This window comes from Eubalaena glacialis, chromosome 8, assembly GCF_028564815.1.
Source record: "Eubalaena glacialis isolate mEubGla1 chromosome 8, mEubGla1.1.hap2.+ XY, whole genome shotgun sequence".
Lineage (NCBI taxonomy): Eukaryota > Metazoa > Chordata > Mammalia > Artiodactyla > Balaenidae > Eubalaena > Eubalaena glacialis.
In genome coordinates, this window is record NC_083723.1 from 33,995,611 (window position 1) to 34,009,596 (window position 13,986).

The window sequence follows — 13,986 nt, forward strand, 5'->3', positions numbered from 1 at the left end:
TTCCGGGGATATTTAAGGTGTACCGAAGTGGAGGTTCTTGGAAACAGAGCAGCACTAAACTTTGGGGTGCCTGTGTCGTGCTGATCTTTAGGTTTCCCGATTTCTATGCCCATGAGTGGAAGTGCCCTATGCTCTCTCAGCTGTGTCTATTCCATGTTTCAGGACGCAGCGTACACTCCTCCAGAGTGGCTGTTGGCAATTTCCATCCCGCCCATCAGCGTAGCAAGGCTCCCGTGTCTCCATGGCCTGTCCTGCATTTCTGGTTTTTACACTTTTTTCAGCATGGCCCTTTTGACCTCTGGCAAGCGAGACTTCTTTGTAGCGCCGATTTGCCTTTCCGGCTTGCTTGGTTGGCCAAAAAGGGCGTATGCGTTTTTTCCTGAATATAGTCAGGAAAAAACGCATACGCCCTTTTTGGCCAAGGGCATCATTGTCAACGCTTTGCCGCTTTTCATGTGCTTTCAAGGCGAGTCGAATCGACCTCCTGAAATCTGTTTCCTGCAATTCTGCCTTGCTTTCAAATCCTCTTCGTTGCCTTCCCTCAATATATTTGTGGACGAGAGTCATCATTTCTAACTCTGCAGGTTTGTGAATTGCAGTGCCCCTGAGCTCCATTTGTCAACTCGCTTTTTTGGGAGCTGGCCGCAAAAGCGCAGGATTGCTTCAGGCCCTATTCTGGTTCCGGGGGGCAGGCTGAGCCTGTGGTTCATTCTTCTTCCTGATGGGAAAATAGAGTGACCTGTGCCTGTCCCAACACCTAGAGCTAGTCTCTCATTGGTTCCCCCTCTTCCCGTTCATCCTCAGGACAAATTGCGACCTGTACGAAACAGGAGGTCAACGGTGCTGATTCTCCAAGTAGGGAGATTGTTAGTGAAGCGGCTGGAATGGCGAACCCGAGCACAAGGAGAGGAGAAATGAGGTGCGTTTTAGAAACCTTTCCCGATCACACGGTGTACCATCTTCTGGGTTTCCCAGGCATGTTTTCGATGTAGGAAGATGCCCTTGAACCTGGAGATTTGGGACCCATGGCATGGGTACCACGCAGTATTACTTTAAAGGGTCTGCGTTTGCTCACCCAACCTCACCAATCCTCTCAGCCCCAAGAGTGTCCAGCCTTATGTCTCATCCAGCTGTGGGTCTAGATATGGTCAATCCAGGTTGCATCAGAGCCCCTGAACGGATTTTGTAAGAATTTCTCTCTCTTACACTGTCTTTGTTTTATGGGTTTTTTTTAAGTAATCTATTTTTATAATGGGGTTTAGCTGCTTTTCCCTGCTGTGTTTATGCCGCTTTACACCCTCTTGATTCACTTCCAGAGAGATATCAGTACATATCAATACATATCAATACATCAATACATAGGTTTTAAGACTCTTCCTAGTCAGATATATTCTTGGGCGGTGAATAGGGGGTGTTGAGTCCAGTTCACTGAGCAGGGAGTAGGTCTTGTCTATTACATATTTGGCTTGTGGAACGGCATCTGAGCTAATTTCAAACGCTTGTTTTATGCATCACCCCGTCTCACCTTTCCCGTTAAGCAGCCATAGTGTGTTTTCTAAATGTGTGACTCTGTTCTGTTTTGGAATTCAGTTCAGGTGTAGCGATGTTGACATTCCCTCTATAAGTGATATCTTAAGATAAGTGTCCATTTCTGTGTGACTTACTTCACTTAGAGTCATCGTCCCTAAATCCACTCATCATGCTGCTACTAGCCTTATGACACTGATTTCATGGCTGAGTGATATTCCATTGTGCATAAGTACCACAACTTCTTTATCCATTTTTCTCTTTCCTGGGATATTTAAGGTGTACCGAAGTGGAGGTTCTTGGAAACAGAGCAGCACTAAACTTTGGGGTGCCTGTGTCGTGCTGATTTTTAGGTTTCCCGATTTCTACGCCCATGAGTGGAAGTGCCCTATGCTCTCTCAGCTGTGTCTATTCCATGTTTCAGGACGCAGCGTACACTTCTCCAGAGTGGCTGTTGGCAATTTCCATCCCGCCCATCAGCGTAGCAAGGCTCCCGTGTCTCCATGGCCTGTCCTGCATTTCTGGTTTTTACACTTTTTTCAGCATGGCCCTTTTGACCGCTGGCAAGCGAGACTTCTTTGTAGCGCCGATTTGCCTTTCCGGCTTGCTTGGTTGGCCAAAAAGGGCGTATGCGTTTTTTCCTGAATATATTCAGGAAAAAACGCATACGCCCTTTTTGGCCAAGGGCATCATTGTCAACGCTTTGCCGCTTTTCATGTGCTTTCAAGGCGAGTCGAATCGACCTCCTGAAATCTGTTTCCTGCAATTCTGCCTTGCTTTCAAATCCTCTTCGTTGCCTTCCCTCAATATATTTGTGGACGAGAGTCATCATTTCGAACTCTGCAGGTTTGTGAATTGCAGTGCCCCTGAGCTCCATTTGTCAACTCGCTTTTTTGGGAGCTGGCCGCAAAAGCGCAGGATTGCTTCAGGCCCTATTCTGGTTCCGGGGGGCAGGCTGAGCCTGTGGTTCATTCTTCTTCCTGATGGGAAAATAGAGTGACCTGTGCCTGTCCCAACACCTAGAGCTAGTCTCTCATTGGTTCCCCCTCTTCCCGTTCATCCTCAGGACAAATTGCGACCTGTACGAAACAGGAGGTCAACGGTGCTGATTCTCCAAGTAGGGAGATTGTTAGTGAAGCGGCTGGAATGGCGAACCCGAGCACAAGGAGAGGAGAAATGAGGTGCGTTTTAGAAACCTTTCCCGATCACACGGTGTACCATCTTCTGGGTTTCCCAGGCATGTTTTCGATGTAGGAAGATGCCCTTGAACCTGGAGATTTGGGACCCATGGCATGGGTACCACGCAGTATTACTTTAAAGGGTCTGCGTTTGCTCACCCAACCTCACCAATCCTCTCAGCCCCAAGAGTGTCCAGCCTTATGTCTCATCCAGCTGTGGGTCTAGATATGGTCAATCCAGGTTGCATCAGAGCCCCTGAACGGATTTTGTAAGAATTTCTCTCTCTTTCACTGTCTTTGTTTTATGCGGTATTTTTTTAAGTAATCTATTTTTATAATTGGGTTTAGCTGCTTTTCCCTGCTGTGTTTATGCCGCTTTACACCCTCTTGATTCACTTCCAGAGAGATATCTATACATAGGTTTTAAGACTCTTACTAGTCAGATATATTCTTGGGCGGTGAATAGGGGGTGTTGAGTCCAGTTCACTGAGCAGGGAGTAGGTCTTGTCTATTACATATTTGGCTTGTGGAACGGTATGTGAGCTAATTTCAAACCCTTGTTTTATGCATCACCCCGCCTCACCTTTCCCGTTAAGCAGCCATAGTGTGTTTTCTAAATGTGTGACTCTGTTCTGTTTTGGAATTCAGTTCAGGTGTAGCGATGTTGACATTCCCTCTATAAGTGATATCTTGGTATAAGTGTCCTTTTCTGTGTGACTTACTTCACTTAGAGTCATCGTCCCTAAATCCACTCATCATGCTGCTACTAGCCTTATGACACTGATTTCATGGCTGAGTGATATTCCATTGTGCATAAGTACCACAACTTCTTTATCCATTTTTCTCTTTCCTGGGATATTTAAGGTGTACCGAAGTGGAGGTTCTTGGAAACAGAGCAGCCCTAAACTTTGGGGTGCCTGTGTCGTGTTGATTTTTAGGTTTCCCGATTTCTACGCCCATGAGTGGAAGTGCCCTATGCTCTCTCAGCTGTGTCTATTCCATGTTTCAGGACGCAGCGTACACTTCTCCAGAGTGGCTGTTGGCAATTTCCATCCCGCCCATCAGCGTAGCAAGGCTCCCGTGTCTCCATGGCCTGTCCTGCATTTCTGGTTTTTACACTTTTTTCAGCATGGCCCTTTTGACCGCTGGCAAGCGAGACTTCTTTGTAGCGCCGATTTGCCTTTCCGGCTTGCTTGGTTGGCCAAAAAGGGCGTATGCGTTTTTTCCTGAATATATTCAGGAAAAAACGCATACGCCCTTTTTGGCCAAGGGCATCATTGTCAACGCTTTGCCGCTTTTCATGTGCTTTCAAGGCGAGTCGAATCGACCTCCTGAAATCTGTTTCCTGCAATTCTGCCTTGCTTTCAAATCCTCTTCGTTGCCTTCCCTCAATATATTTGTGGACGAGAGTCATCATTTCTAACTCTGCAGGTTTGTGAATTGCAGTGCCCCTGAGCTCCATGTGTCAACTCGCTTTTTTGGGAGATGGCCGCAAAAGCGCAGGATTGCTTCAGGCCCTATTCTGGTTCCGGGGGGCAGGCTGAGCCTGTGGTTCATTCTTCTTCCTGATGGGAAAATAGAGTGACCTGTGCCTGTCCCAACACCTAGAGCTAGTCTCTCATTGGTTCCCCCTCTTCCCGTTCATCCTCAGGACAAATTGCGACCTGTACGAAACAGGAGGTCAACGGTGCTGATTCTCCAAGTAGGGAGATTGTTAGTGAAGCGGCTGGAATGGCGAACCCGAGCACAAGGAGAGGAGAAATGAGGTGCGTTTTAGAAACCTTTCCCGATCACACGGTGTACCATCTTCTGGGTTTCCCAGGCATGTTTTCGATGTAGGAAGATGCCCTTGAACCTGGAGATTTGGGACCCATGGCATGGGTACCACGCAGTATTACTTTAAAGGGTCTGCGTTTGCTCACCCAACCTCACCAATCCTCTCAGCCCCAAGAGTGTCCAGCCTTATGTCTCATCCAGCTGTGGGTCTAGATATGGTCAATCCAGGTTGCATCAGAGCCCCTGAACGGATTTTGTAAGAATGTCTCTCTCTTTCACTGTCTTTGTTTTCTGGGTTTTTTTTTTTTTAAGTAATCTATTTTTATAATGGGGTTTAGCTGCTTTTCCCTGCTGTGTTTATGCCGCTTTACACCCTCTTGATTCACTTCCAGAGAGATATCAATACATAGGTTTTAAGACTCTTCCTAGTCAGATATATTCTTGGGCGGTGAATAGGGGGTGTTGAGTCCAGTTCACTGAGCAGGGAGTAGGTCTTGTCTATTACATATTTGGCTTGTGGAACGGTATCTGAGCTAATTTCAAACCCTTGTTTTATGCATCACCCCGCCTCACCTTTCCCGTTAAGCAGCCATAGTGTGTTTTCTAAATGTGTGACTCTGTTCTGTTTTGGAATTCAGTTCAGGTGTAGCGATGTTGACATTCCCTCTATAAGTGATATCTTGGTATAAGTGTCCTTTTCTGTGTGACTTACTTCACTTAGAGTCATCGTCCCTAAATCCACTCATCATGCTGCTACTAGCCTTATGACACTGATTTCATGGCTGAGTGATATTCCATTGTGCATAAGTACCACAACTTCTTTATCCATTTTTCTCTTTCCTGGGATATTTAAGGTGTACCGAAGTGGAGGTTCTTGGAAACAGAGCAGCCCTAAACTTTGGGGTGCCTGTGTCGTGTTGATTTTTAGGTTTCCCGATTTCTACGCCCATGAGTGGAAGTGCCCTATGCTCTCTCAGCTGTGTCTATTCCATGTTTCAGGACGCAGCGTACACTTCTCCAGAGTGGCTGTTGGCAATTTCCATCCCGCCCATCAGCGTAGCAAGGCTCCCGTGTCTCCATGGCCTGTCCTGCATTTCTGGTTTTTACACTTTTTTCAGCATGGCCCTTTTGACCGCTGGCAAGCGAGACTTCTTTGTAGCGCCGATTTGCCTTTCCGGCTTGCTTGGTTGGCCAAAAAGGGCGTATGCGTTTTTTCCTGAATATATTCAGGAAAAAACGCATACGCCCTTTTTGGCCAAGGGCATCATTGTCAACGCTTTGCCGCTTTTCATGTGCTTTCAAGGCGAGTCGAATCGACCTCCTGAAATCTGTTTCCTGCAATTCTGCCTTGCTTTCAAATCCTCTTCGTTGCCTTCCCTCAATATATTTGTGGACGAGAGTCATCATTTCGAACTCTGCAGGTTTGTGAATTGCAGTGCCCCTGAGCTCCATTTGTCAACTCGCTTTTTTGGGAGCTGGCCGCAAAAGCGCAGGATTGCTTCAGGCCCTATTCTGGTTCCGGGGGGCAGGCTGAGCCTGTGGTTCATTCTTCTTCCTGATGGGAAAATAGAGTGACCTGTGCCTGTCCCAACACCTAGAGCTAGTCTCTCATTGGTTCCCCCTCTTCCCGTTCATCCTCAGGACAAATTGTGACCTGTACGAAACAGGAGGTCAACGGTGCTGATTCTCCAAGTAGGGAGATTGTTAGTGAAGCGGCTGGAATGGCGAACCCGAGCACAAGGAGAGGAGAAATGAGGTGCGTTTTAGAAACCTTTCCCGATCACACGGTGTACCATCTTCTGGGTTTCCCAGGCATGTTTTCGATGTAGGAAGATGCCCTTGAACCTGGAGATTTGGGACCCATGGCATGGGTACCACGCAGTATTACTTTAAAGGGTCTGCGTTTGCTCACCCAACCTCACCAATCCTCTCAGCCCCAAGAGTGTCCAGCCTTATGTCTCATCCAGCTGTGGGTCTAGATATGGTCAATCCAGGTTGCATCAGAGCCCCTGAACGGATTTTGTAAGAATTTCTCTCTCTTACACTGTCTTTGTTTTATGGGTTTTTTTTTTTAAGTAATCTATTTTTATAATGGGGTTTAGCTGCTTTTCCCTGCTGTGTTTATGCCGCTTTACACCCTCTTGATTCACTTCCAGAGAGATATCAGTACATATCAATACATATCAATACATCAATACATAGGTTTTAAGACTCTTCCTAGTAAAAATATTCTTGGGCGGTGAATAGGGGGTGTTGAGTCCAGTTCACTGAGCAGGGAGTAGGTCTTGTCTATTACATATTTGGCTTGTGGAACGGCATCTGAGCTAATTTCAAACCCTTGTTTTATGCATCACCCCGCCTCACCTTTACCGTTAAGCAGCCATAGTGTGTTTTCTAAATGTGTGACTCTGTTCTCTTTTGGAATTCAGTTCAGGTGTAGCGATGTTGACATTCCCTCTATAAGTGATATCTTAAGATAAGTGTCCATTTCTGTGTGACTTACTTCACTTAGAGTCATCGTCCCTAAATCCACTCATCATGCTGCTACTAGCCTTATGACACTGATTTCATGGCTGAGTGATATTCCATTGTGCATAAGTCCCACAACTTCTTTATCCATTTTTCTCTTTCCGGGGATATTTAAGGTATACCGAAGTGGAGGTTCTTGGAAACAGAGCAGCACTAAATTTTGGGGTGCCTGTGGCGTGCTGATTTTTAGGTTTCCCTATTTCTACGCCCATGAGTGGAAGTGCCCTATGCTCTCTCAGCTGTGTCTATTCCATGTTTCAGGACGCAGCGTACACTTCTCCAGAGTGGCTGTTGGCAATTTCCATCCCGCCCATCAGCGTAGCAAGGCTCCCGTGTCTCCATGGCCTGTCCTGCATTTCTGGTTTTTACACTTTTTTCAGCATGGCCCTTTTGACCGCTGGCAAGCGAGACTTCTTTGTAGCGCCGATTTGCCTTTCCGGTTTGCTTGGTTGGCCAAAATGGGCGTATGCGTTTTTTCCTGAATATATTCAGGAAAAAACGCATACGCCCTTTCTGGCCAAGGGCATCATTGTCAACGCTTTGCCGCTTTTCATGTGCTTTCAAGGCGAGTCGAATCGACCTCCTGAAATCTGTTTCCTGCAATTCTGCCTTGCTTTCAAATCCTCTTCGTTGCCTTCCCTCAATATATTTGTGGACGAGAGTCATCATTTCGAACTCTGCAGGTTTGTGAATTGCAGTGCCCCTGAGCTCCATTTGTCAACTCGCTTTTTTGGGAGCTGGCCGCAAAAGCGCAGGATTGTTTCAGGCCCTATTCTGGTTCCGGGGGGCAGGCTGAGCCTGTGGTTCATTCTTCTTCCTGATGGGAAAATAGAGTGACCTGTGCCTGTCCCAACACCTAGAGCTAGTCTCTCATTGGTTCCCCCTCTTCCCGTTCATCCTCAGGACAAATTGTGACCTGTACGAAACAGGAGGTCAACGGTGCTGATTCTCCAAGTAGGGAGATTGTTAGTGAAGCGGCTGGAATGGCGAACCCGAGCACAAGGAGAGGAGAAATGAGGTGCGTTTTAGAAACCTTTCCCGATCACACGGTGTACCACCTTCTGGGTTTCCCAGGCATGTTTTCGATGTAGGAAGATGCCCTTGAACCTGGAGATTTGGGACCCATGGAATGGGTACCACGCAGTACTACTTTAAAGGGTCTGCGTTTGCTCACCCAACCTCATCGATCCTCTCAGCCCCAAGAGTGTCCAGCCTTATGTCTCATCCAGCTGTGGGTCTAGATATGGTCAATCCAGGTTGCATCAGAGCCCCTGAACGGATTTTGTAAGAATTTCTCTCTCTTTCACTGTCTTTGTTTTCTGCGGTATTTTTTTAAGTAATCTATTTTTATAATTGGGTTTAGCTGCTTTTCCCTGCTGTGTTTATGCCGCTTTACACCCTCTTGATTCACTTCCAGAGAGATATCAATACATAGGTTTAAAGACTCTTACTAGTCAGATATATTCTTGGGCGGTGAATAGGGGGTGTTGAGTCCAGTTCACTGAGCAGGGAGTAGGTCTTGTCTATTACATATTTGGCTTGTGGAACGGTATGTGAGCTAATTTCAAACCCTTGTTTTATGCATCACCCCGCCTCACCTTTCCCGTTAAGCAGCCATAGTGTGTTTTCTAAATGTGTGACTCTGTTCTGTTTTGGAATTCAGTTCAGGTGTAGCGATGTTGACATTCCCTCTATAAGTGATATCTTAGGATAAGTGTCCTTTTCTGTGTGACTTACTTCACTTAGACTCATCGTCCCTAAATCCACTCATCATGCTGCTACTAGCCTTATGACACTGATTTCATGGCTGAGTGATATTCCATTGTGCATAAGTACCACAACTTCTTTATCCATTTTTCTCTTTCCTGGGATATTTCAGGTGTACCGAAGTGGAGGTTCTTGGAAACAGAGCAGCCCTAAACTTTGGGGTGCCTGTGTCGTGTTGATTTTTAGGTTTCCCGATTTCTACGCCCATGAGTGGAAGTGCCCTATGCTCTCTCAGCTGTGTCTATTCCATGTTTCAGGACGCAGCGTACACTTCTCCAGAGTGGCTGTTGGCAATTTCCATCCCGCCCATCAGCGTAGCAAGGCTCCCGTGTCTCCATGGCCTGTCCTGCATTTCTGGTTTTTACACTTTTTTCAGCATGGCCCTTTTGACCGCTGGCAAGCGAGACTTCTTTGTAGCGCCGATTTGCCTTTCCGGCTTGCTTGGTTGGCCAAAAAGGGCGTATGCGTTTTTTCCTGAATATATTCAGGAAAAAACGCATACGCCCTTTTTGGCCAAGGGCATCATTGTCAACGCTTTGCCGCTTTTCATGTGCTTTCAAGGCGAGTCGAATCTACCTCCTGAAATCTGTTTCCTGCAATTCTGCCTTGCTTTCAAATCCTCTTCGTTGCCTTCCCTCAATATATTTGTGGACGAGAGTCATCATTTCGAACTCTGCAGGTTTGTGAATTGCAGTGCCCCTGAGCTCCATTTGTCAACTCGCTTTTTTGGGAGCTGGCCGCAAAAGCGCAGGATTGCTTCAGGCCCTATTCTGGTTCCGGGGGGCAGGCTGAGCCTGTGGTTCATTCTTCTTCCTGATGGGAAAATAGAGTGACCTGTGCCTGTCCCAACACCTAGAGCTAGTCTCTCATTGGTTCCCCCTCTTCCCGTTCATCCTCAGGACAAATTGCGACCTGTACGAAACAGGAGGTCAACGGTGCTGATTCTCCAAGTAGGGAGATTGTTAGTGAAGCGGCTGGAATGGCGAACCCGAGCACAAGGAGAGGAGAAATGAGGTGCGTTTTAGAAACCTTTCCCGATCACACGGTGTACCATCTTCTGGGTTTCCCAGGCATGTTTTCGATGTAGGAAGATGCCCTTGAACCTGGAGATTTGGGACCCATGGCATGGGTACCACGCAGTATTACTTTAAAGGGTCTGCGTTTGCTCACCCAACCTCACCAATCCTCTCAGCCCCAAGAGTGTCCAGCCTTATGTCTCATCCAGCTGTGGGTCTAGATATGGTCAATCCAGGTTGCATCAGAGCCCCTGAACGGATTTTGTAAGAATGTCTCTCTCTTTCACTGTCTTTGTTTTCTGGGTTTTTTTTTTTTAAGTAATCTATTTTTATAATGGGGTTTAGCTGCTTTTCCCTGCTGTGTTTATGCCGCTTTACACCCTCTTGATTCACTTCCAGAGAGATATCAATACATAGGTTTTAAGACTCTTCCTAGTCAGATATATTCTTGGGCGGTGAATAGGGGGTGTTGAGTCCAGTTCACTGAGCAGGGAGTAGGTCTTGTCTATTACATATTTGGCTTGTTGAACGGTATCTGAGCTAATTTCAAACCCTTGTTTTATGCATCACCCCGCCTCACCTTTCCCGTTAAGCAGCCATAGTTTGTTTTCTAAATGTGTGACTCTGTTCTGTTTTGGAATTCAGTTAAGGTGTATCGATGTTGACATTCCCTCTATAAGTGATATCTTAAGATAAGTGTCCTTTTCTGTGTGACTTACTTCACTTAGAGTCATCGTCCCTAAATCCACTCATCATGCTGCTACTAGCCTTATGACACTGATTTCATGGCTGAGTGATATTCCATTGTGCATAAGTACCACAACTTCTTTATCCATTTTTCTCTTTTCTGGGATATTTAAGGTGTACCGAAGTGGAGGTTCTTGGAAACAGAGCAGCACTAAACTTTGGGGTCCCTGTGTCGTGCTGATTTTTAGGTTTCCCGATTTCTATGCCCATGAGTGGAAGTGCCCTATGCTCTCTCAGCTGTGTCTATTCCATGTTTCAGGACGCAGCGTACACTCCTCCAGAGTGGCTGTTGGCAATTTCCATCCCGCCCATCAGCGTAGCAAGGCTCCCGTGTCTCCATGGCCTGTCCTGCATTTCTGGTTTTTACACTTTTTTCAGCATGGCCCTTTTGACCGCTGGCAAGCGAGACTTCTTTGTAGCGCCGATTTGCCTTTCCGGCTTGCTTGGTTGGCCAAAAAGGGCGTATGCGTTTTTTCCTGAATATATTCAGGAAAAAACGCATACGCCCTTTTTGGCCAAGGGCATCATTGTCAACGCTTTGCCGCTTTTCATGTGCTTTCAAGGCGAGTCGAATCGACCTCCTGAAATCTGTTTCCTGCAATTCTGCCTTGCTTTCAAATCCTCTTCGTTGCCTTCCCTCAATATATTTGTGGACGAGAGTCATCATTTCGAACTCTGCAGGTTTGTGAATTGCAGTGCACCTGAGCTCCATTTGTCAACTCGCTTTTTTGGGAGCTGGCCGCAAAAGCGCACGATTGCTTCAGGCCCTATTCTGGTTCCGGGGGGCAGGCTGAGCCTGTGGTTCATTCTTCTTCCTGATGGGAAAATAGAGTGACCTGTGCCTGTCCCAACACCTAGAGCTAGTCTCTCATTGGTTGCCCCTCTTCCCGTTCATCCTCAGGACAAATTGTGACCTGTACGAAACAGGAGGTCAACGGTGCTGATTCTCCAAGTAGGGAGATTGTTAGTGAAGCGGCTGGAATGGCGAACCCGAGCACAAGGAGAGGAGAAATGAGGTGCGTTTTAGAAACCTTTCCCGATCACACGGTGTACCATCTTCTGGGTTTCCCAGGCATGTTTTCGATGTAGGAAGATGCCCTTGAACCTGGAGATTTGGGACCCATGGCATGGGTACCACGCAGTATTACTTTAAAGGGTCTGCGTTTGCTCACCCAACCTCACCAATCCTCTCAGCCCCAAGAGTGTCCAGCCTTATGTCTCATCCAGCTGTGGGTCTAGATATGGTCAATCCAGGTTGCATCAGAGCCCCTGAACGGATTTTGTAAGAATTTCTCTCTCTTACACTGTCTTTGTTTTATGGGTTTTTTTTTTTAAGTAATCTATTTTTATAATGGGGTTTAGCTGCTTTTCCCTGCTGTGTTTATGCCGCTTTACACCCTCTTGATTCACTTCCAGAGAGATATCAGTACATATCAATACATATCAATACATCAATACATAGGTTTTAAGACTCTTCCTAGTCAGATATATTCTTGGGCGGTGAATAGGGGGTGTTGAGTCCAGTTCTCTGAGCAGGGAGTAGGTCTTGTCTATTACATATTTGGCTTGTGGAACGGCATCTGAGCTAATTTCAAACCCTTGTTTTATGCATCACCCCGCCTCACCTTTCCCGTTAAGCAGCCATAGTGTGTTTTCTAAATGTGTGACTCTGTTCTCTTTTGGAATTCAGTTCAGGTGTAGCGATGTTGACATTCCCTCTATAAGTGATATCTTAAGATAAGTGTCCATTTCTGTGTGACTTACTTCACTTAGAGTCATCGTCCCTAAATCCACTCATCATGCTGCTACTAGCCTTATGACACTGATTTCATGGCTGAGTGATATTCCATTGTGCATAAGTCCCACAACTTCTTTATCCATTTTGCTCTTTCCGGGGATATTTAAGGTATACCGAAGTGGAGGTTCTTGGAAACAGAGCAGCACTAAACTTTGGGGTGCCTGTGGCGTGCTGATTTTTAGGTTTCCCTATTTCTACGCCCATGAGTGGAAGTGCCCTATGCTCTCTCAGCTGTGTCTATTCCATGTTTCAGGACGCAGCGTACACTTCTCCAGAGTGGCTGTTGGCAATTTCCATCCCGCCCATCAGCGTAGCAAGGCTCCCGTGTCTCCATGGCCTGTCCTGCATTTCTGGTTTTTACACTTTTTTCAGCATGGCCCTTTTGACCGCTGGCAAGCGAGACTTCTTTGTAGCGCCGATTTGCCTTTCCGGTTTGCTTGGTTGGCCAAAATGGGCGTATGCGTTTTTTCCTGAATATATTCAGGAAAAAACGCATACGCCCTTTCTGGCCAAGGGCATCATTGTCAACGCTTTGCCGCTTTTCATGTGCTTTCAAGGCGAGTCGAATCGACCTCCTGAAATCTGTTTCCTGCAATTCTGCCTTGCTTTCAAATCCTCTTCGTTGCCTTCCCTCAATATATTTGTGGACGAGAGTCATCATTTCTAACTCTGCAGGTTTGTGAATTGCAGTGCCCCTGAGCTCCATTTGTCAACTCGCTTTTTTGGGAGCTGGCCGCAAAAGCGCAGGATTGTTTCAGGCCCTATTCTGGTTCCGGGGGGCAGGCTGAGCCTGTGGTTCATTCTTCTTCCTGATGGGAAAATAGAGTGATCTGTGCCTGTCCCAACACCTAGAGCTAGTCTCTCATTGGTTCCCCCTCTTCCCGTTCATCCTCAGGACAAATTGTGACCTGTACGAAACAGGAGGTCAACGGTGCTGATTCTCCAAGTAGGGAGATTGTTAGTGAAGCGGCTGGAATGGCGAACCCGAGCACAAGGAGAGGAGAAATGAGGTGCGTTTTAGAAACCTTTCCCGATCACACGGTGTACCATCTTCTGGGTTTCCCAGGCATGTTTTCGATGTAGGAAGATGCCCTTGAACCTGGAGATTTGGGACCCATGGCATGGGTACCACGCAGTACTACTTTAAAGGGTCTGCGTTTGCTCACCCAACCTCATCGATCCTCTCAGCCCCAAGAGTGTCCAGCCTTATGTCTCATCCAGCTGTGGGTCTAGATATGGTCAATCCAGGTTGCATCAGAGCCCCTGAACGGATTTTGTAAGAATTTCTCTCTCTTTCACTGTCTTTGTTTTCTGCGGTATTTTTTTAAGTAATCTATTTTTATAATTGGGTTTAGCTGCTTTTCCCTGCTGTGTTTATGCCGCTTTACACCCTCTTGATTCACTTCCAGAGAGATATCAATACATAGGTTTAAAGACTCTTACTAGTCAGATATATTCTTGGGCGGTGAATAGGGGGTGTTGAGTCCAGTTCACTGAGCAGGGAGTAGGTCTTGTCTATTACATATTTGGCTTGTGGAACGGTATGTGAGCTAATTTCAAACCCTTGTTTTATGCATCACCCCGCCTCACCTTTCCCGTTAAGCAGCCATAGTGTGTTTTCTAAATGTGTGACTCTGTTCTGTTTTGG